This window comes from Simochromis diagramma, unplaced genomic scaffold (genome assembly GCF_900408965.1).
Source record: "Simochromis diagramma unplaced genomic scaffold, fSimDia1.1 OVJJ01000320.1, whole genome shotgun sequence".
Lineage (NCBI taxonomy): Eukaryota > Metazoa > Chordata > Actinopteri > Cichliformes > Cichlidae > Simochromis > Simochromis diagramma.
In genome coordinates this window covers 4278869-4303468 of record NW_024386773.1, presented here as the reverse complement: position 1 = coordinate 4303468, position 24600 = coordinate 4278869, and the positions used below count along the sequence as shown (strand labels likewise).

Sequence of the window (24600 nt, the reverse complement as noted above, 5' to 3'; positions counted from 1 at the left end):
CAAAATAAATGACAAAAATATATAATAGCCAATTAAATGACAGGCGCTGTCACTTGGTGTTCGCTCGCTCTGTGGTAGAGTATCACTTCCTGTTCCTGCTCAAACACAGTGGTGTTTCTGAGTAGCTTATCTGCTTAGCAATTTAATTAAAAACTTTTAAATACATTCTTTTTTCATAGTATAATCTTCACGTGCTTCATCCGAAGCACACTTTCCGTGTACTCACTACCTAATTTATAGCCAAAGTATTCACTCACTGTCTCTGTACTGTTTCGCTAGCTTAGCTTAGCTCGTAGCCGACTCGTTAGCACCATGGCTACTTCACCTCTCCCTCCTGCACTTTCTTGCTCATTGTGTCAGATGTTTAGCTACTCCTCGGCCTCCTTTAGCTGTAATGATATCTGTAACAAATGTAGCATATTTGCAGCTCTGGAGGCCAGGATTACTGAATTGGAGACTTGGCTTCGCACCCTTCATTCGCCCATAGCTAGCCAGGCCCCTGTAGCTGGTGCAGCCAAAGATAGCGTAGGCCCCGCTAGCTGTTCCCCGGCAGACCCCAAGCAGCTGGGGAAAGAGGGCGGCTGGGTGACGGTGAGGAGGAAAAATAGTCCTAAACAGAAGCCCCAGGTACACCACCAACCTGTTTATGTGTCTAACCATTTTTCCCCACTCGGCGACACACCCACCAGGGGTCAAACTCTGGTAATTGGTGATTCTGTTCTCAGACATGTGAAGCTAGAGACACCGGCAACCATAGTCAATTGTCTTCCAGGGGCCAGAGCAGGCGACATTGAAGGAAATTTAAAACTGCTGGCTAAGGATAAACGTAAATTCAGTAAAATCATAATTCACGTCGGCAGTAATGACACCCGGTGTCATTACTGCCGATTACACCCAAACCCATCTCCATTGAGACTGTGTCAGCTCCCAAAAAGACAAAAAACAAACTAAAAACCAGCAACAAATAACTTAAACATAAAAACTCACAAAGAAAGAACAATACAGTATCCACATCTGAACCAAAGAGTAAAACAGTGAAATATGGATTATTAAATATTAGGTCTCTCTCCTCCAAGTCTCTGTTAGTACATGACTTAATAATTGATCAACAAATTGATTTACTCTGCCTTACAGAAACCCGGTTGCTTCAGGATGATTATGTTAGTTTAAATGAATCAACACCCCCGAGTCATTCTAACTACCAGAAATCTCGAAGCACAGGCCGAGGGGGCGGTGTGGCAGCAATTTTTCACACCAGCCTATTAATTAACGAAAGACCAAGAAAGACTTTTAATTCATTTGAAAGCCTGATGCTTAGCATTGTCCACCCCAGCTGTAAAACTCCGAAACCAGCCTTACTTGTTATCATCTATCGTCCACCTGGGCCTTACACAGAGTTTCTCTCTGATTTCTCAGACTTTTTATCTGATTTAGTGCTCAGCTCAGATAAAATAATTATTGTGGGTGATTTTAACATCCATGTAGATGCTAAAAATGACAGCCTCAACATGGCATTTAATCTGTTATTAGACTCAATTGGCTTCGCAGAAAATGTAAAAGAACCCACCCACCACTTTAATCACACTCTACGTAGATCTTGTTTTAACATATGGCATAGAAACAAAACTTTCCTTTTTGCTAAAGCATATAGTTAGGGCTGGACCAGGTGACCCTGAATCCTCCCTTAGCTATGCTGCAATAGGTGTAGGCTGCCAGGGGATTCCCATGATGCATTGAGTTTTTCCTTTCCAGTCACCTTTCTCACTCACTATGTGTTAACAGACCTCTCTGCATTGAATCATATCTGTTATTAACCTCTGTCTCTCATCCACAGCATGTCTTTATCCTGTCTTCATTCTCTCACCCCAACCGGTCGCAGCAGATGGCCGCCCCTCCCTGAGCCTGGTTCTGCCGGAGGTTTCTTCCTGTTAAAAGGGAGTTTTTCCTTCCCACTGTCGCCAAAGTGCTTGCTCATAGGGGGTCATATGATTGTTGGGTTTTTCTCTGTATCTATGAAGCTATCTATGAATCTATGAACTTTTTGTTGTGATTTGGCGCTATATAAATAAAATTGAATTGAATTGAGCAGGCAAACGTCTCATGCGGAGCAGGGCAAACCCAGTGTTTTTATCTCTACTAACCTCAAGAGACTATTCTATGTCCCTAAACTGTTATATAAAAACATCTTTTAACACTGAGACAACAGTATAGAGACTACTGCTGTTGCAGTGTGGAATATTAAAGAAAGCCATCGCTTTCACTGGTGGGTGAGGCAACTGCAAACACTTAATCATGGAGTCCCAAAAAGGGTTAAAAAGATTCTCAGGCAAGTAGAGGAGGACAAAGAAAATTTCTTAGCAAATACTTCTGGAGAGAGAAAAATGACCTTAGTTTAAATTAAAATGCAATGTTAAATTGCTTCATATGCCTTCCCTAAACAACATAAGTTACTTTAAAGGGAAAAAAGTTGCCATAATGCGATTATGCCCGTACAACATCAGCAACACAAGTAAACATAGGAATAACTCCTCATCCTGAATTAATTATATTACTGAAAGTGGTAAAGGTGAGGGGCACAAACTCTGCTGTCTTCTGCCTTTTTACTAAGCTAATTATGTCCATGTAGCACAAATACACAGTAAGCAAAGTTACACATACTCATACGCACTTGTGCACAGAAGCCTAACATATTTTCCACCCGGCATGCCATGCCAGAGTTAGAGAAACAAATCTTGTGGAGATGTTTTTCTTTACTCGTGTTTTTACAGATGTTACTCACACAACACACATCTTCATCTGTGTGTCTGTGTGTGCAAACAGCACTTCTTGCTGGCAGTGTTTCTCAGGGTCAGAGCAGCAGTATACTGTGACCTCTAACCTCTCTGTCTCTCTGTAAATCATAACAGCTCTCAGCCACCGTACAATGAGAACTACATGCACACACATTTACAGCTGACCCCATTCATTATACGTGATTTCCACAAGCTTTACAATTACACACAGAGAAGCACGTACTCACATAAATTGCACTGTCCACCTTAGAAATCTAAGTTTTGTGAATTTTCACTTTTTTCGTTGTTTATTTACTTTTTTCCAAGTTTCATTTTAAACAAATATCTGATTTTTTTCTATCTGACTGTACAGGATTTCAATTCAATCCAATTTTAGTACAGTTTATTTATGTAGTGCCAAAACACAACAAAAGTCACTTCAAGGTTCTTTATATTTATATGTCACATATAGATCCTAGGATAATACAGAAAACCCTGGCAATCAAACTAGCCCCTATGAGCAAGGACTTGGTGACAGTGGGAACGAAAAACTTAATTATAATAGGATGAAACCTCCAGCAGAACCAAACTCAGAGAGGGGCAGCCTTCTGCCCAACAGGTTGGGGGTGAAGGGAGGAAGACAGGACAAAAAGCAAAGAATAAAAATGACTAAATGCAGAGTAGTGTATGATAACATAGTGAGGGAAAAAAGATGAGTGAAGAAGAAACACTCCATGTATAATATTAAAAGTAGAGTGGGTGTCTATCTCCCGAATCCAATCTGGTTGGTAAGAGAAGAATAATGTAAACAGAATAAGTTCTAGCACAGAACCCTGTGGAACTCCATAATTAACATGAGAATATGAGGAATACTCCACATTTACACAGTATGAATAAATTGTTGTCATGTAGATAGATATGATTTAAACCACTGCAGCATAGTACCTTCAGTGCCTATTCCATGCTCTAATGTCTGTAATATATTGGAAGCAATTATTGAAAAACATCCAAAGACTATAAACTGAACTTTGGTTTCTCCTTGCGTTTTTTTCTTCCAAGCAATGTTTCTGTCTTTGTTTTGTCTCCCAGCTGAATATGTCAAAACTCTCAGTGTTCCACTGCCTTCTTCTTCCAAAAACAAGCTTACCATTCACTGTGCTAATTAGAGTGTTCAGTCTCAGTGTCTCTACCCCATACCTCTACACTGCTGAATGGGAGATATTTGTTTTAAATAATGGTTGAGCAAAAGTGAAGGACGTGTGTGTGTGTGTGTGTGTGTGTGTGTGTGTGTGTAGAGGGGGGGATTCTAGTATGTGTAATTATAAAGTATTATAAAGTATTCTGATTCTGATCTCTCATATTTTTGTTATTCACCTGCTCTTCAAAGTACTGCTTCCACCTTCTCAACATGTTGTTTTCACTTGTGTTTATATTTTTCTCTATTAATAGTTCGCTTTCTCCACAGTCACCATAACCTGCTGCACATCCTTTCAAGCTTGACCTCTCTGTCTAGCCAATTAAAGCAAGTCTTTTTGCCAGTCCTTATGGGCTCAAAATGTGGTCATAAATATTTTGTACTTGTAAATCGGTTTTGTACTTGTAAAAAAGATTTGTATGTGTAAAAAAAGATTTGTGCGTGCGTAAAAAAGATTTGTATGTGTAAAAAAGATTTGTGCGTGTGTAAAAAAGATTTGTGTGTGGACTTAGCCCAAAAAAAACCCTGCAAGTTACAAGTACGAATTTTGACCCTATTTTTCTTCCTTTAAGCTGATTGGTCAATGTCATGTCAATCACAAATGTAACAATCCAATCAGAGAACAGATGGGTTTGGCTGTCGGAGGGGCACTTTTTTGAACTGCAGGTCCTTGAAGGGTAATCTCTATATAAATATCCGATAGCAGTTAGGTCCCCTTACTTTCAGTAGCTGTTGAAAGGATAAAGTTGTGGTATATCAGTGGTTAGAAATACATTATTACTTTAGGATTAGTTTAACACAACGTCAGGGCTGACCCGGGACCATTGCTGTGAGTCACAGTGCGCAGCATAAAGGTCCTTTCACATCGGACGCAGGATGTGCTGCTAATGCTAATTGCTAACTAAAAGCAAAGGATCCAGAATTTGTTGCTGGCTGCTGGGCTCTGTGGGTTTTTGCAGCAGCTCTACCTGTACTAGATGCACCTGGTCCTTGTCGTTTTTATCTCTGACTTTATGTGAACTACAAGAGTTTGTGGGGTTTTTTTGCTAGTTCTTCAAATGTTCAATAAAAACATGTATGCTAATTCATAATGAAGAAAGCTTTGTAATGAAGACTGTCATTTCCAAAACACTGCCCCCCCCGCATCCGCAGCGCTGTTGAAAAGGCTGTGGAAGTCCCTGTATTAAACACGTAGTCCTGTGACACAAAAATCACCAAACTCGGACGACCACAGACTGTTTTCCTTCGTGGTGATGAAGGAAAACGCTGGGTTGGCATGTAAAAGGGCATTTATTCCCTTCAAAGACCTGCAGTTCAAAAAAAGCGCCCCTCCGACAGCCAAACCCATCTGTTCTGTGATTGGATTGTTACATTTGTGATTGACATGACATTCACCAATCAGATGAAAGGAAGAAAAATAGGGTCAAAATTCGTACTTGTAACTTGCAGGGTTTTTTTTGGGCTAAGTCCACACACAAATCTTTTTTACGCACGCACAAATCTTTTTTACACACGCACAAATCTTTTTTACACATACAAATCTTTTTTACGCACGCACAAATCTTTTTCACACACACAAATCTTTTTTACACATACAAATCTTTTTTACACACACACAAATTCTTTTTACACATACAAATCCTGATTTACAAGTACAAAACTGATTTACAAGCACAAAATATTTATGACCACATTTTGAGCCCATAAGTCCTTAGTGCCTCAAATTCAACTCGTCATAACCCTTTTCTTTCCTCTTCCTTTGTAGTACACCTAACTTTCCAGTAGTCCTATCTACTGTCTTTATCTTCCGTGCTATTGCATTTTTTCTTTGTCACCATCTTTAAATACTTTTCTGTACTTGCTCATTCCACCACCAAGTGACCTACCCTTCATTCCTCTTTCCAAAGGATTAACCAAATACCTCCTTGATAGTTTCCTTCACTTCTTTAGTTGTACTTTCTCAGTCATCTAGTAACTTCCCTACCTCCCCTGCCCTAGCCTTCTAATGTCTGTAACTTCCACCATTCTCTACTTCATCCAACTTACTCCATAATTCATCTTTCTCTTCTGACATCCAACATCTGGTGTATAAGCAGTGACAACATTAAACATCACCCCATTCAATTTCCAGCTCCAAACTTCAAATCCACCTTTGATGCTGCCATACTTGCTTCTCTTCCACCTGGTCTTCCACTTTCCTTCTCTCAATCATTTCAGTCAGCTTTCTTAATTTACCAGTCATAGTTCCTACACTATAAGTCCACGAATCCCCCCTCTCCTCTTCCTTTGTCTTTGGCTAACAGTAGCACAGTTTCCACTACCACCCTGCTGGACAATGTTGATGTTAACCTGAGCCCTGACCCAGTTATTAGAGAAATCTTACTGGTTATCTGCATGTTTGATTTGGAAAATTTTCAATGCAATATGCCCTCCCTGATGCAACCCCTCCCCATTTATCAGGGTTTGGAACTGGCACTAGGCGCACTACAAGGAGTTCACTGGATTGTGGACTTTCAATGCTGGTTTTAATCAAACTCCAAAACTAACCCATAATTATAATTCAACAGAAAAAAAGAACTCGGAATGTTAGCATAATTAGAAACAAACAATAAGAAAACTTAGTCTAACAATAGTAATTCAAACTAGACCACTATAAAAACTGTGAAAAGCAAACTAACCAGAAAACCAACAAAATTTATAAGACATAGCCCAGCTGTCATGGGATAAGACACAGCCTACACCCTGGATATGTCACCAGTCTTTCACAGAACTAACATGCATAACCATTCAGACTCATATTCACACCAGTTAACCTAACCTAAATGTCTTTCAACTGTAGGAGGAAGCTGGAGCATCCAGAACATAGCAGAGAAACACTGGCCATTAAATATAGACAAAGTAATTCCACAGATCAAAACAGAGAAACAATCTTAGGCCAAAAACTGTATTGGAGACGAGAGAGAGACAAATCTCTTGAAAACTTGCGTGGTTAAATTCACATTACGGTATGTCCTCTTCTGCCTGGATTCAAAGTCCCAGAAAAGATTTCTGCAAGTCAATATTTGTGTGGATGCCACAGCAGCTGCAAACTGGGTTTATAATATTTGCTTTAATTTTCCCGTTTCTTGATTATGTTTTCCACTTTAACATTGATTGCAGCTTTTTGCAACTCCCACTGCAACCTCAGATGTGTGAGCTTGTGCACCGCAGTGCACATAATGTCATTCTGTATATGATGTGGGAAACACATACTCACATAAACTCACACAAAACCTTTTACAAATGTTCAAGCAAACACACGCACATATACACATGCACAAGGCTGTCTGAAAGCTGATGAGGAGGTGACTTTAGTTTGACTGTTCTGTCTGGATCTGGAAGGACATACTGTCATACCCAATGATACACATGTGTATATACACACTGTCTCTCAGTGTGCCTTGGCAAACTGAAAAGTGTCAACCCTGAATGCCAGTAACAAAGACGCATGTTGTTCATTTCATTTTTAAATGTACTATACTTAATACATTAATGTTAGACGACCAGAAAGAAAAACTCAGAGTCACAGAGAATATTAATTTTAGACAAGGCATGACTTATTTGTTGCAAGGCAAATTACATCCATTATAATTAATGTAATCTCTGAATACTTTGGGACTGATATATTTCTTATAAACTCATTAAATTCATTACATTCATTGTGTGGTGCAGCATGGGAAGTATTGAAAATACTGAATAGAATGTGATAAGGCACTGCCATGTCACTTTTTTGGATAGTGATTGTTAGATAAAAGCATTGGGAATAGAAATTATTTAACTAAATAAGAAGAAATGAAGAACAGCTCACGGTTTGTATTGAGCTGTCATCACACTATGTCCAAAGTGCCACAAATGGAGAAAAATGACAATAACAGAAAAGGTTTAAAATTCTTTTATTCATTCTCAACATAATAATGAGTTTTAAGAACACATACTGTGCTTTCACCAGTCTGTCCAACCATTCATTCAATCATTCTATGTGTTAATGTAATGTTTTATACCTTGTCTCTCACTTAGTAAAGTGGGTCATTTCATATTGTTAATGTCATATTGTTTGTTTCGTTATTTTAATTTTAATTTTTTTTTAAAGATTGGTTTTAAAAAAAACAAAAAGTGGTTTGACTGAATCTTTCAGGTCTTCTATGGTGTTCAATTTGTGATGACTTTTGGAGTCTGGCTTATTCAAAGACTTTAAAAGATTCTTCTGTAACTTATAGTTTAAGCAAGCTTGAATTTTTTTCTGTTCTGTCTCACTTTTATCACCTTTTCTCTCTCTTTTCATCATTCACTCAATCTCATGACTTTTTATGGATGTATCCTTCTCTGCATCCCCATCCTTTTCAAAATTACATGCCTTCCAATACAATGTCTTTCTCCACATTCTCTCTCTTTTTAAATTAAATTTCTTCATAGTTCATCCACCCCACCCCCTCTCCACCTTGTCTGCTTAACAACATAGTACTTTTTTCCAAGTTTTTTTCTCCTAATTTCCTGCTTTTTTACTTTTATACTCATTGTCATTCTTCTATAAGTTCTTCATAAACAAACTTACCTCTTTGTGTTTGTTCTTCTCCCTCTACTCCCCTAATCCCTGTATCATCCATTCTCCTCTTCCTGTCTGACCTCTTGTCAGTCAGCTATTTCCTCAGCCAGCTGGCTTGTCAGCACTAATGAAAATCTTTTACACTTTAATAACCAGGAATAATGAGGCACCCTACCACTCACAATGTGTGTGCATGTGATTGTGTGCGTTCCTGTAAAATTCAACTATGTTGATATTTGCATTATCTGTATGTTTATGTTTATGTTGACAAGGTGATTATATATGTTCTTTTGAGGGGCAACGTCCCAGGTTGCATGATGTTTTCTCTGGAAAACATTTCAAAGCATGCTTATAATTTAGGTTTTAAGTTTGTATTCCTGTCTGTCTAGGACCCAAGGATCTGTTACTTTTGAGAGTAACCTGTGAGTAACCTGTGAGTAACCTATGATCTTATAATAATGCACATGGTGTTATAAAGGGTTAAAAGGGGAATCTCCACAAAGAACTTTTAAATGCAGGATATTTGAGTAAAGCAATTTAGAAAAAGAATAGTAAATTCTGTCTTTTCATTATCAGCACCGTCTCTAAAACACAGTGCAGACTCTGTCATGGTTGGGGGCTAGTTTTACCAGTGTTCGGGATCATGTCTAAATTGATGAACTAATTAATGAAAACAGAAAAGTACAGTCAGATTATACAAACTTCCAGTGTATATCTGGATAGAAAAACATAAAATGGAACACTATTAGTCATGGTCTCAACATCATTGATTACTTAAATAAATTGAAAGAAGAAAGCTTCCCTAAGAGAGTTCAGGCTGTTGAAGAATAAAGGCAGTCATACTAAATACAGATATTCAAGGTTATTACAATTCCAATTTTTGGAATTTACCTATTTCCATGTTTTCCTAGCAAAAACTGACCTCAGTCTCTAATCCTGAAATCCTGAGCTGGTATCACTGCCAACATATGGCAAATGTAACATAGGATATGCACTTTAACTTGTTTAGGTTGACTGAAATTGCTCCACATTTGCAAGCTGATTTGCAATCCATGCCCACCCCAGTTCCTTATGAGTGTCACATTGCATGTGTTATCACTGATAGCTACTTTCTTTGTTTTGCTGTTCTGTCTCTCTCTGGTTTTCCATGTAAGAACACTCCAGGATGAAGAATGGGACAACCTATTGTTGGATCCTGGTTTAAACTCCATATGATTTTTGTTTATATAATTAGATGGTGCTCATTGTATTGTTAATGGGCTTGTAAAATGACAGTTTCCATTAAACTAGATATTGTAAAGTGTGATTATTCTATGTTTGTTTTTTTAATTAGAACTTGCTGGGCCCTCAGACCCTAAATGATAATTAATTACTTTTGCTGAGTTCTCAACAGAAACACAGCTTTATGCCCTGTATCCACCATTGTTAATGGATGTGCACCACCACACATGTACACTGGTCATAGGCCTCACAAACATAATAGACATAAATTTGTCTTTCTACCCTGCAAATACCCACATAAGCTTAGACTTTGTGGGAAAATTTGGCGCAATCTACAAGTGTTTGTAGGAGTAACAAAAACATGAAACCCACAAGGCCATATGAGTGTGTGTGTATTGTACAAATTGTTGAGAAGTGTCCGATCACTGTCAGAGGTCTTTCTCCATCCTGCCTGTTAGGCTTTCAGGCTGGCATGGACATAAAAACACATGCACATTGCCAGCCAAGGTTCTGTCAGACAATGTATGTATTCAATAGTCACAAGGCACCGAGCCAGGTGGGCACCAACCTTTGCATCCTCCAGACTGCCTGGATGATGTCTACACTGCAAGAATCAGGTACAAGAGGGAAAGAAGGAAAAAGGCACAGATGGAAAGCTTAAACTGCTCGAACAGGTGTTATTGGTGAAAGTTTACGTGCATGCGTGTGTGTATGTGTGTATGGTTATAGACAAACAATTACTACAATCTACAGAGATATAAGTAACAACATATCTACCAACATGTACAGGGGTTTACGTGGAAGAACATGGGATAGAGACAGTAAAAAAATCAAATCCCTAAACTATAGCATAAGATGAGAGGTTATTTGCTGGAAGTCTGTCTTTGTGAAAAAGAAAGAATGAAATGAAATGAAGCTGGAGGCAAAAATCTCAAAACAGGCAAAAAGCCACAGAGAAGGAATGTAATGAGGAAACAATGGAAAACCAAGAAAATAAAACAGACAATGTGGCAGGCAATAAAGGGAAGCAGGGTAGTATAAACAGTATATAATGGGGTGATTGATTACATAGCTGAAGACAGTTTATAGTAGCCGAGGAGGCAACCCGATATCACAGCAAAGTGTGCATTGGACACGTCGCTCCAAACATGCAGAAGTTGCAGTAAGTTGCAGTTACCGGAGAGGGAGACATTTTATTTTAAGCCAGCAGGAAAATAATCACAGAAAAGCGTTTAAACAGACATTATGGACACATTTACATGTTGGGTTGGAAGAGGGGTGGAGGATGACAGAAGAAGGAAATTAAAGAAACACTGTGTTTATGGCTGAGTCCCTCAATCAATACAATGTGTTTTTTGTATACATATTTCTTTTACATGCATATGAAATATGCCTAGTCAGTCACTGGATAACAAAAACATTCTAGGTAGTACTTAACTACCTAACAGCACTACATAATTATTATGCACTGGTTATTCAGTTTTCCCATTTTGATAAAAGAAACCCCAACACCAAATTTTTGGTTGTGCAGACCACAGCACTGTTTGTTTTTGATAAATATGTGTTGTAATGAACATATATTTCCACTGTTTCACCAAATTTGTATTTACTGACTGATTTCAGTTCTTCCTGCATTTTGTAATGTTATTGAATAGCTCATGGTCAGTCCATTTTTCTAAAAGTGAAAAGACCAAACTTATTTTGGTATCATTGGGTATGACAGTATGTCCTTCCAGATCCAGACAGAACAGTCAAACTAAAGTCACCTCCTCATCAGCTTTCAGACAGCCTTGTGCATTGCTTATTAAGCCAAAACAATTTGGTTTAATAAGCAATGTTTAGGCTATTTATATGACTAAACATAAATGGCAACATATTATCTTACAGAAATTATTAAGGGATGTCTAGATCGTATTAAAGTAGTAGGAAGAGTATTTTTAGACCTGAGAAAGCCCTCTTATACTGTCAATTACAAGATATTGTTACATAAATTTTGAAAGCCAGTTTTATTTTGCATTTAGCATATTAATTCAAATAATATTTGGACATTTTGTGACTATAAATTAAATGTTACTGTCATGAAATAATATGTTACAATGATTTTCTAAGGTAGGTAAATACACCACTTGGTGATTTTAGCCTGTTATTAGGTGGTTACCTTCTCAAAAGACGGGTTTTTTGAAGGACGGCGCTTTGCCTTTACTTTTTCTTTTCTTTTCTTGATTATTACAAAGTATTATCATTAAGGTTGTTTAAAAGTACACATGTTCCTCTCGAAAAGTCTCACTCTAATACTTTAATTCTACAAAATAAATTTTAAATGGGTTGTGCGTCAGGTTTAAGCCTCTGGGCTGCAGCTGAAGTGGCTTCTGTAAAATGGGCTTCCATTGTGTTTGTTGTTGTTATATTGAACTTGGGGATACATGTAAAGGTAAATGTAGCAGAGGTGTGGTCCCTGGCTCAGCTGCAGGGGAGGAGTGGTGCAGTGAGCTCAAGGGGGCGGTACCGGGAGGCAAGTGAGCCACAGGTGGTGGCGACTGACTGATGACAGTGTCTCTTTCCGTTTCTTTATATAGTGAAGGCCGAGTCGAGCGGGGAGAGAAAGAGCTGGACTGGAACAGACTGTTTCCCTTGAATCCAGAACTGTCAATAAAACACAATACTCGTGAGCACAATCACCGTGTGTGTCGTGTACTTTACAGTAAATAAATACAATTTTTGCTTAGTAAGTTCTGTAAAAACATTTACTTCTGTCTCTCTGTGTCCTGACATGAGATGACTCAAAATAGTGACAAAGTGAGTGAATTTGTATCAAAATAAATGGCAAATGTGGTTTAAGCATGTGTGTCCCTGGACAAAATCAATGCATTTGTGTATTGTGACACCAGTCTGCATGACAATGGAAAGACTTTGGTTCAGAACAAGCAGAATTTCAAATGGAGCAGCAGATGGGCAGCACAACAAACACAGTCTGTTATTGTCAAGAGCCTGTTTGGCCTTATTGCTACATTATCGGACATCATGCATTATTAATGCATTAACTTTTTTGTCACATGAGAGCAATTGTATAATGGTGTTAGGGGACTATTTATTTAATTAACATATATAATCTCCAGTGGTCACTCCACCAGACACACATTACACAAGCACTAACAACAAGTTTTGTTTTACAAAAATCAGCTCATTATTTCAGCTGGTTGAGCATATGTATTGATGGCTTAAAATTTTGTTTTGTTTTGTTTTTACACACAAAATGTAATCATTTGACCGCACATATCTAGTCCGAATGACAGTGTCTCAGTGTCCTCAATGTAGATCCTGGTGGATCAGTGACTCAATGTCTAGCTCACTCCTGGCATACAGCTTACTAAAAAAAAAATCTCCCTCTCACCCCACCCAGTGGGATTTGGTATGTTTATTTTCCTTAACCTGTAAGTTGCCAGCGACAAAAGCTTCATTTTAAGGCCAGCTTTGCTTCCCAAGTCCTGAATTCTGGGTCCTAATCCTGCCTGTCGCATGTCTTTTCAGTACACAAGTATAACCCATAACATTCGTCCACATGTTCAGGTCCCAGTGCACATGTTGCCAACACCAATGCAAGTGGGCCTGCCAGTGAAGGGCAGATATGATAGGCATCCTTTCAGTCCAGTCTGTTCCAGATTGTCTGTCTATGTCAGTGCAGGTGCTGGTAATCAGCTGCAGAAGCTGAAAATAAGAGTCAACAGCAGAAGCTGTTTGGCCTTGGCAGAGGAGATTAGTGCAACCTACATGCTCAACTTTGCTACTCAACTAACAAATACATTTTCATTACAAATGTGGCACCACTTAAGAAGAAATGAACAGTCTCTCCCACAGAATAAGATTTATTGCCAAGATGCATCGTTACAACAAATAGATAATTGACCAAACATAAATTTCCTTATCTTTCCTAGTTTTTTGTGCTAATTACATTTCCTCTTTTAATCTAAATAGGTGGCTGCCTACAAGCTCCCGAAAGCTCTTGAAAGATTCCAGCTCAGCTCCTTTGCTTTACATATTTCGTGCTAGATGCATTTTCTTCTCAGTACACTCTTACAAGAGCCAGCATAATCTGGACCTCCTTGTGTGTTTCATTCTCTAACTCTGTCATTCCTAACACTGTGACACACAGAAGAGGATATATACAATTAACCTCCTACTCATTCATATTTGGTGTAACATAATTCCTTTTGGTACACCTACATCACCCTTTGAGATTATTAAAGGGTCATACAATATCACATTTGGGTTCAGTGCCCAGAATAAATATTATTTGCATTTACTTCATGTTTACAAAAAAAGCTGATGGGAGCCAAAAATGTATTTATAGAACAAAAAAAAAAAAAAACTTTAGTTAGTCTCTTGTCTAAATACAGGGTGAGCAATAAGTTTGATGTGTCACATGGCCCTCTTCCTATTGAAAAAACAAAAGTTGTATCCAAGATGTCCGACTTCTAAATGGCCACCATGGTCACCACCCATCTTGAGGAGTTTGCCCCCTCACATATACTAATGTGCCACAAACAGGACTTTAATATCACCAACCATTCCCATTTTTTTTTACGGTGTATCCATATAAATGGCCCACCCTGTAGAATTAAGCTTCTCTGAAAGAATGTGAAAAAGAGAATGTGTCCTCGTCACACCTAAGCGTAGATAACGCACATGAATGACACAACAGACACAACAGACACACAAATGCCCGGAACCTTACAAAGCCTTGCAATATCCAAGCAAGTTTCAGGGTGTTTCTGCACAGCAAAATCTCCAGTGTTAATTTAACACTGGAGATTTTGCTGTGTGTGAAAGCTGTTCTGATCTGTCCTTCTTTTCCAGCACCTCTGGCAGGAACACCTGCCATACTACATTCAGGTTCATCAAAAAGGTACACACATATACACTAATGGAGATACACACATTTCCCTTCAGACATGGTCACAAGGCTGAGTCAGTCGTTTACCTTGAAGTTTTACAGCACATGCTGTTTCAAAGAGACTGAGGTAGGTGTTCATTAATAGCGAGACTGTTGAGGCATGTTGCAAGAACAAACATGTTTTTAATATATTTTAAGATTTTAATTCTAATTACAGTTGTAAAACATTACAAATTTACTTGCTGTTACTCCCAGGGAAAAGACCATAAGCTTATTGCTATGCAGTGCAGTCTACAGTAACAATCACGCTTATTCCTGTGCTGCCATGATTAGTGTCTCTGTGCTGTCTTGCAATCTAGCTTTGTCCAGCCTCAGCCACTAGTAGAATTTGGCTCCTGGCTCTGATGGTTCCCATCCTTACTGCTCTTCCTTCTCAGGTTTCTGGTGCCTGAGCTATTCGCTGAGCACATGATCGGTTGTGGCCATCTTCCTGATATATATACATCTTATCTTGTTTAAAACTATTAAGCTTCAAACCTAATGAACTTTACCTATCGTTGTTTGACCTGTGACTCAGTGATTCTGTCCATGTAAACAATACTAAAAACTTCATTTTAAAACATCTCAATAATGTTTGGGTACTTGATATCAGCTTCTCAGCTTCAGTTTTATGTGCGATCACACTGTATGCCCAAAATGAAAAACCTAGCACAAACATCATTCTATTATATTGTAACACAATTAAACTCAGTTTTTGCTTCAGCTAATTACAAAGTATTAACTGCTGACAAATAGGAAAAGCTGTCCCTACTGCTGTGTGCTTTTGTGTTCATTCTAGACCTGCAGTTCAGAGAGGAAACATAACAAATTTAAGCAACAACAGGAGGCCTGTCAGTAATTGTGTGTCTATGTTTTATATGAAAGCTCAGTGTGATGCAAATGTGTGGGAATACATGCATTTGTGTAAATAGAACATGCTGTGTCAGACAGAAAATAACTTTTTATTGTGTGTGTGGATGTGTGTGCGTTACAATGGATATGTGAGGTCATGCCCAGCTTGAAGCCAACATGTTTTGAACCCACATGTCAAAAGCTTTCATACTGCACTACTGGATGGGGTGTGTCCTGTGTTGTTAATACTACACTACAATACATACACACATGCTAGGCAAATGTCAAAGTATATTGGTGCGTTGTAAATAGCTGGGGTATTTACACTATATCTTGCTTTTTGGGTGCCTTTTTTCAAGAGTGACAGTGTAGAGACACAGAAAAGTGGAGGGAGAGAGAAAGACAGGCAGTACACCGGCCATATGGCATTTGTTCACCCGCTCATCCCAGTGAGCCAAACCAATGCCCTAGCTCGCTTTGCAAAAAGAATTGGAACTACACTAATTAGGGGCAGACACAGAATTAAGGGAGGTTTAAGGGAGGGGGTACTGATCAAGCATAATTCTGGGTGACGTGAATAATACTGATTATCTGCATAGTCATAGTCAGGGTGCACATGCTGACCCCTATCTACCACCAAAAGCACCAACAATGGGCTATGAGTATTAGAACTAGACCACGGAACAGTGAGAGAAGTTGGCATGGACTGAAGAATCATATTTTCCTAATATAATGTCTTATATAATGACTTTTAAAGAAGTAAGTCAAATCAGTCAATTGAAGCCCAGAGGCAGGAGAATCCCCACAGTCCTCGGGGTATCAGCACCCCGATCGAAGTTCATTGTTGTACCGACCCTCCTATAGTCTCCAGATTGGAACTCAGTCAAATCCAGCCAGTAGCAGTTCCCAGTCTAGAGCTTAGCCAGCCACATCCAATATTAGATTCTAGCTCAGGGCCCAAGCCGAGGACAAGCCCCTCAACCTGGGCCTGCTGAAAGTTGCCAGGGACTGGCAAATGCAAGCTGGCTTGGATTAGAGGCTAATTTTTCCCACAGAGATTGTAACAACTACTCTGCGACCAGACCTCATCCTTTGGTCTAACTCTCAAAAACTCGCGTACATCATTGAGCTGACCGTACCATAGGAGGAAGCAATGGATGAAGCATTTGAGCGTAAGAAGCTGCGGTATGCCAACTTGGCAGCTGAGGCAGAGGACAGAGGCTGGAAGATCAAGGTGTGCCCGGTGGAAGTGGGGTGCAGGGGCTTTGTTGCCAGTACAAGAGCAAAACTGCTTAGAGAGATTGGGATCAGAAGACAGGCGCAACAGCAGGCTATAAGAGAATTAGCTAACACTGCTGAGAGGACCAGTCACTGTGGCTAAAGAGGGCTGACGTCACTTGGGCAGCTAAAGCAGTCAGCTAACCGCAAGACACACGCCCAGGATTGATCAACCCGTTGTGGGCCTGCCTCAGCAGGGGGCATCAAAAGGGTAAAACATAACATTAGAAATTTTGCTGGTTGACTGATACAGTTGTCTCAGGACCTCCTGGGGACTATGCAGTTAACCTCATGGTAGTGAAACCAAAAGGAGGAATGAAAGAAAAGAAAAGGAAAATGTTCCGCTCTTCTTCCCTCTTCACTTCTTCCCTTTTCTGGGAGGTAGTGGGGAGGTAGAGCATACAGCCCGATCATGAAGGAAGGTGTGGAAAGCCAGATCGGGCACCCCCCTTCAGCGTGTCCCAAATTTTTATATGATAATCTAGATCAGATCTCTAATCCCTAATCCTAACCAAGGAAGAAATAATGGCAGAATAATGGGTAAAAGACCGAAAGTTGAGGCACACAATGATGTGTGCCACTGGTAAAGTTTGTGGGCTGGCTTTCCTCATAACAGCCATCCCTCAAGATTTTCTCCATTTAAAGCAATGCATTATTAGGGATTGTAACATATAGTCCTTTTACTGAAACTTATAGTCTGTAATTTACTATCTACATAGTTTAATCTGATGACATGAAAGTTCTGCATCTGGAAAGTGACTTTTTTCAGTCAATTTAGGACTTTAACTTGAAATCCAACTCCAGTCTTCCAGTATTATTACATTGTTTGGTCAATCGACCTATCATCCTACTGGAAAGTCAAATACATAGCCCAATCTATGTTTTATTTTGCAGACAAGAAAAAGCAAGATACTCAGAAGGTAGATTAACATGAAAAAACAGAGATTAACAATAAAAAAAATGTAAATGCAAATAAAGCAATGGCAAATAAGGAAAATCCCATTTTAAATGCAAATGACACAACTAAGCAAATACAAACACATATAAACAGAACATGAAAAAATGATCTTCCCATTTAAAAACATACACAAACACAAAATCTAGGTATCCCACCTGCTGTGTCAGAGAAATTATATCTTAGAAGAGGAGGCGTGCTCACTGGTGTGTGTTTATGTTCACTCAACATTCCACCTATCCATCTATCAGCCCACGCTTTAATGCATTCCTTTAATGATCTGTGAAGACAAGGATTGTCAGGAGGAGGGGAAGAGAAAGGAAGGTTGATGTAGAGGATAACCCTTATTAAGGGGCTCATTCCTTTAAAGTCCTGCAAAATAACCTTTTTTTAAAAAAAAGAAAAGAAAGAAAGTAAGTAAGAAAAGAAAAAGAAAAAAAAGAATAAAATTTAAAAATAAATTCAAACTCCACTTTCAGTATTAAAAGAAATCTCTTATATGGATTGATGTTTTTACTAAACTCAATTTTAATCTTGTAAAATGTGTAAATGGGCTTGGTGTAGGCAGTGAAGAATAATGTCTTCAATTTGTCTCTAAATTCTCTATAAAATAAAACATTTTGGCAAAATGCAGTAGAATCAATTTTTTCCACAATGGAATTATTCTCTTGTGGTACCTCAAACTTAAAAAGCTGACAGATGAAAGAGCTAGATAGATCTAGGACACATACACAGAAAAGGGCAATTAACAGGTCATTACCAGGAATGCTGCATTATAGAAAGGCAGGTTTAGTGACAAGGTTAATGTCATCATTAACAGTGTGCTGTTCTCTGTAGCTGTGTACAGTGATACCACTTTTTATGACTTTGTATATCTTCTTTATTAATGTAATTTATTTAAAGATTTGATTCATAGATACATTAAACTTAATTTTAATGTTTGAGTGTGTGTGTGTGTGTGTGCACACGCGCTTGCATGCATAAAATCGCAGCACAGTACACATGCATACTCTTAAGCTGTCAAAACTCTGAAGTTTACAAGTCATTAGCCACGTGTCATCAGACAGTTTGGCTGAATAGGCCACTGACATAATTTACATTTCAATCCATCTTTATTTTGCACAAACACATGCTGAGTATCAGGACTGTTAAATAGTTGACAAATAACAGAGCTGTGGAATCAGTTTAGACAGCAGGGTAAATAAGGAATGCTGGATAAAATGATTTCTGCTGTGTTTGAGATTGTGCAGTGAATGTATTATTTTGTATTCTTGTTTGTTACTATCTCACTATTTACGTTTTCTTTTCATTTTTATGGTTTCTTTCCCACTTTCCTTTTTGGTGTCTAACATATGTGCGTGGTACACTTTATTCTATATGCTGTCCAGTTACTAATGTTGTAAGATCCTGCTGTTGTTGCAGATTTAGTTGTAGTGAAGACATCAAACCTTACAGACTACAAAATTGTAATCTAAAAAAAAAAAAAAATTCTAACAGTTTGTGTGTTTTTGTTTGTTTTTATATTAAACCCAATTAATGCATTTGAGTGCTCAGTTTTTTTTTTTTTTTGTTGTAACAGATAATGTTATTTAGTTACTTTTCAGATAAGAAGATTTATACTCTAACCCTTACTTTGTACTACGGTGATTGTTAAAAACTGTCTGTCTGCTACTAAGGAGCTGCGCTTTATATTTGGAAGAAGCACATGCAAGCAACATCCAAATCTATAGCACTTATGGCCTGCTGAGGAGGGGATAGATGCTATGGCTCACTTTTAGCCGCACTAAAGCTTTCACTCCAGAGAAAATGAACAAGATTGGATAAGATGCTACCAAAATCAGCCTGCTATGCAATGCGGTTAAATTGGTACATACAGAGGTAAATGTACAGTCAAATACTGTCACTTGGTACGGAGTTGAGAGGACCAAATGCATGATGCAGAAACATTGGAATCAAATCAAAAGGATAATTTGTTCCAAAATAAAACAAAGAAACCAAACAAGAAGAACCCACAATGAAATCAGGGCCACACATCAGGGAACATCAACAGATAGCTTGAGACATGGGAGACAAAACTATAAAAGCTTTTAGAACTGACTACAGAAGACAAGTAGGTGTGGAACAAAATGTGGATTTAATTAATTAAGAACAGGTGAAAATAATTGGGTAATCTGGGGAATGCAGACAGGAAGTACAACAAACACAGTGGATGAAAGAAACTAACCTTGAAATTAAAACATGAAAAAACCCACAAAAACAAGATGTCGCGTTAACATGAAAAAAGCAGACAGGGAAATGTGCTAAAAGACACACAGAAGGAGGAATCAGTATGAAAATACTGCAGGACAAATGAACTCACAACAAGACTGAAGCCCAATAAAACACAAATTGCATGAAGCGCAATGTAACGTGTTGGATGCAATGGTGTAAAACAAGCCGCCACTGGAGCAGTGGAGATGTGATCTCTGGCTTGACAAATCACACTTTTCAGTCTGGCAATCTGATGGAAGGGTTAGGGGGGGTCTGGGGGAAGGGTTTGAGTTTGGCAGTTGCCAGTAGAATGGTACTATGGTATTTGTCTGATTACATCGTGACAAGTGCAGAGTTTGGTGGAGGGGGGGTTATCGTAAGGGAGTGTTTTTCAGGAGTTGGACTCACCCTCTTAGTTTCAGTGAAAGGAACTCTTAATGTTTTGCATAAAAGACATGCAATGAATGCATCACTTGTATGAAAAAACACTTCAAAAAAGCTTATTTTGCCCTTTCTGCTTCATTAGTACAAACACCTGTCCAGATTAAAATACAATTTTTACTTCATCATATTTGCATGTTCTCCATTATGCATAACCTTGTAATTCTAATGAAAAGACACAATCTGTCACCGACAGTCAGCAAATATAAAGTATGAATCATGCATCTGAATCCTGTTCAAATTATAACGGGGGGGCTGACTTAACGTAATGGAAGTGTTTTACACATTGTGGGTAAATGCAAAACTGATTCCTCACATTATCACACATTAGTCCTGCTCCTTCCTTGAAAATTTTCCATAACCTCATCTCTGCATCTAAAAATTTCTCTCCAGCTTTCCACTTCCCTTTGATTTTTCATTCTGTATCCCCATATCAAATGTTCTTTCTTCTTGGCCTTCTTTTCCTCTAAACCACCTTGTTGACTGCATTTCCTCCTGTTCACCTTCTTCCTGTTTTCAGCACATTCCTCTCTCTGCTCTTTTTTTTTCTTCCCCACAATTTCACAATCCTCCAATATGAATGAGTAACCTGGATTCAGTTCTCATCCTCAGGCTACTCTCTGGGATGGTATTTATTTGTCAAAACTGGAGCACACACATAAATACAGCAGCTGAGTATGCACACCGCAGCTTTTGATTTTGCAGTTCCAACACAATATCATGCACAGAGAGGTGCCCCGAATGCAGAAAAAAAAATTCCTTTTCCTCATTTTTTTGTGCACTATTATTGTGGAAAATAACTTAGACAGTAAGCACTCGAGTGAACCACTAGCCCTGCAAACGAGGGGACTGAAATAGAAGTTTAAAAGGTTACAGAACCAGTGGAACCAAACACGTAACTTCTGGCAGGTTGATTTAGGGCTGAATTAGTATACATCAGCTAGTTGCTGATGAGGCAAAATAGTGTGGATTGTATTACATTTGAGATATGAAATTTTATCGTCCTTACAGCATTGCATTGTGACACACTTTAGCAATATGTCTTGTTTTACCACTCAGAGCGAGGAATACTTAAAATCAGTTGTCTTTAAAGATTACATTTCAAGTAAAGAAAAACAGGGACACAACAACATATGTGAAATGGATCGATTAGGTCCCAATAGTTTTACAATATGTTGTTGCTGCTATTTAAGAAAAGGTGATCTAGTAAGTAAGATCCAGTTTTCGCAGTCATTGTCTAATCTAGAGAAGATTTGAGATAGCTCTTTGGCAGTTATCTTTTCAAAGTAGATGGAATGTCTTCTAACCCCTGTGATTTGGTCTACCTAAACAATCTATACAAAAGCTATACAGCTACTGTACACCAAGCCGTACGATTACAACCATTATCAGGTCAAGGAAATTCAAAAGCACCATCCACCTAAACAGTGTTGTAGACTAGCAGGATTCTCCCCCAGCAGGAAAATACACTTGGCACACTGGAGCATTGTTTAGGAAGTTATCAAGGAACACGGCATAGAGCCCAAGCCACTGATCTGGCCTCTACACTTTTCAGATTCCAACCCAAACAATCAACTGAGGAACCATCTCAAAACCCACAGAAACCACTCTAAAAATGTCAGAAACTACATGGCATTCCCAGTGGTCTCATGGATGATCTGATATCGTCGTGTTGGTGTTGTTCCCAGATCATCATGAAAATGTTGTTCCAGGTTCAACATTGCAAGTGACCAATCACATTGTTGTGACGTTGTTCTTTTGCGTGCCACGCCATTCGTGCATTTATGAAATTCCAATGTTGCAAGGACAATATTAATTCTGCTTACCGGTTATTAAAGGGTTAGGGTTAGGGTCAGGGTTAGGGTCGGTTGATCAGCGGACAGAGGCGGTTTCTCGCAGCTTAAGTACAGTTTTTTGTTTTACAGCAGTTTTTCCCGAAGTCGCAAAATTATGACATCACAACATTCTGATTGGTCACTTGCAATGTTGATCCTGGATCAACATTTAGTATGATGATCTGGGAACAACACCAAAACGACGATATCAGATCGTGCGTGGTCTCATGGTCATACCTTTACAGGTAACAGCTGATTTGAATCAAGACATAAAGCATGTCATGTTAGTGCAGTTATATGTTATAAAAAAAATTTTTATAGTATATATTTAGGATGCCTTTTAGGATTTTAGTGTATCGTCTTCAAGCGGTTTCAGTGTTCAAGAACCATGACACAAACCTGGATAAGCAGTAAAAAATGCATGGGTAGTATCTTCAAGTCTTTATGGTAATGACTTTTACCAAAGACCTTACAAAATGTGCAGGATGGAAGTTCGACCAAACAAACAAATACTATTTGTCTTCTTAAGGATTCCTCAAGACATGTATGAATGAAAAAAAGAAATAAAGGACAAGCATGGAAGACAGCAAGAGGAGAAAAATTGAGAACATTCCTTTACGACATTTTTCTTTTGCCAGCCCACAGTGAAGACAAATGGAGAAAGAAACTGAAACGAATCATTCTCCCTGCAAGAACCTGCAGCAAAGTGTATTGGAGAGAGCAAGCAACAGAAAGAATGATTCAGAGAGAGACTATTATTCATAATGTTTTTATCCATACACTCTCAAAGGGAGGAATTGAAAACCAGGAGGGGGGAATGTTGATAGGAAGATGCAATTCCTCCTACTCTCATTATCTTGGCAGGACCATTAAGGCAGTTAAAAAAAAAAAAGCTGACAAGTCATAGTTTAAATCCTTTGAACAACCAGTGTGTAAGTGTACAAGTGTACAAAAACTGAACACCTAACATGTTAGTGCTGGGTGTTTTTGTTAATCAGTTTTGGATAAACATGGCACTATGATCTGTTCATGGTTTAGGTACAGGATATATATTTAGTTTTTACAGCCATAACTGAATGCTGACCTCAAATGTCTCAAATCAACAAACTGACCTTTAATTTCAAACTGTAGAGTGTTCTAGACCAGTGGTTCTCAAACTGTGGTTGGTGGGCTCCCTCTAGTGGTACGCGGGAAGTCTCCAAAATTTTTTTAATATAAACTATTCCATGTTCTGATTGAGGGATTTTTGAAAAATTAAAACGTACCGCTCTGTTATCACTTCCAACATAAATGAAGACAGGAAACTAAACAGCAGTGACGTTTGTAGGGTTACAGAAGTTGGGCTAGCTGGTACATAATGATGTGCTAGCTGTAGCTAACTACACAGCTAAGGTTAACATAATATAAACACAATAGCACAGTGAAGCTGTAGGATGAAAACGTAGGATGAAAGCTCAGTTTTTAAAAGATCGTAAGGTTTTAAAAACTGAGCTTTAAAATAAACAGTGGTAATACAAACCAAGGCCAACAGTGATCACTGCCTTTTTTTAGGGGCTTGTTCATGTTAAATAGAACAAGATACAAAGCATTAAAACATATTAAAAACACAACAGCCTTGATAAACGCAGAGTAGTTTTGACCCAGAAGCAGGATTCACACGTCATCACTTAAAGACCGGATATCCGACCTGCTGTGAATGTTTTAATGCAGTACAGTTGTTATTATTATTATCACTTGCCACATCTTGTTTATGACAGTTGACTAGACCATTGTAATGTTATTACTTTCTAAACATTACTTTACTAAAATGTTTATTTTATATGCAGGTTGAAGTCTGTTTAAGTTCATTGTCAGCATGAAAGTAGGATATAGCCTATATCAAATATTCATAGTCCAGGCAGCCACTGCTGTTTAAGTAGAAAGGCTTTAAGAAAAATTTCCATGCACTAAAGCGGGTGTAAATTAAGCGGCATTTACAGAGTAAGGGGAGGTGGAACAGATAAAAATACATGAGCAGAGGAGGAAGAAATGAATTCAATAATACTATATACAGAGGGCAAAACAGGAAGCCAGAAGGAGAGTAGGGATTCAGCAAAAAAGAAGAGCTGTAGATGAGAAGACAACAAGATGAGATAATGTGTAAGACACAGATTTTTTAGTGATATTTTCTTTAAAATAAAGTGCTCAGAGACTTAGTTGAACAAAATAAATGTTTTGATTTAAAAAGAATCAGAATATGAGAGAGAAGTGAGAATAGCAGAAAGAAGAGTTAAAAGCAAGAGGCAGGGAA

General features: G+C 38.4%; 1 long non-coding RNA gene across 1 annotated transcript; it reads right to left on the bottom strand.

The window, feature by feature from the left end:
* Positions 1-57: 57 nt before the first annotated feature.
* Positions 58-23745, bottom strand: LOC120716607. Its single transcript, XR_005692004.1, has 4 exons — positions 23531-23745; positions 14309-14316; positions 1004-1014; positions 58-69 (listed from the first exon to the last, which is right to left on the bottom strand). It is a non-coding gene; the product is annotated as an uncharacterized LOC120716607 (long non-coding RNA).
* Between the last annotated feature and the right edge of the window lie 855 nt (positions 23746-24600).